Source organism: Asparagus officinalis, chromosome 10, assembly GCF_001876935.1.
Source record: "Asparagus officinalis chromosome 10, Aspof.V1, whole genome shotgun sequence".
Lineage (NCBI taxonomy): Eukaryota > Viridiplantae > Streptophyta > Magnoliopsida > Asparagales > Asparagaceae > Asparagus > Asparagus officinalis.
Genome location: NC_033803.1, coordinates 25,420,135 through 25,420,563, shown reverse-complemented (window position 1 = coordinate 25,420,563; position 429 = coordinate 25,420,135).

The following is a 429-nucleotide window of genomic DNA, read 5'->3' as shown; positions in this document are numbered from 1 at the left end:
GCACCAAGATTCTTCTATAATACCGAGACCCATACATTATACCGTCGAGGGTACGACGGTTTGTTACTCTGATGCCTTTCAAACAAAGAAGCAGAAGAAGTTCTTAAGGAAGCACACGAAGGAGAATGCGGTGCGCATCAGCCCGGGCCCAAACTGTATGATCGCATCAGGAGAATGGGATATTTTTTGCCAACAATGGTTTGTGATGCAATCGAATACGCCCGAGAGTGTCATGCTTGTCAAGTACATGCAAATTATATGCACCTACCACCAGAGCGTTTACACACGTCAACCACGTCTTGGCCGTTCAAGACATGGGGCATGGACATTGTCGGCCCTATTTTTCACCCTTCAGTCAATGGTGATCGATTCATTCTCGCAATCACGGATTACTTTTCAAAGTGGGCTGAAGCAATTCTGCTTAGAGAA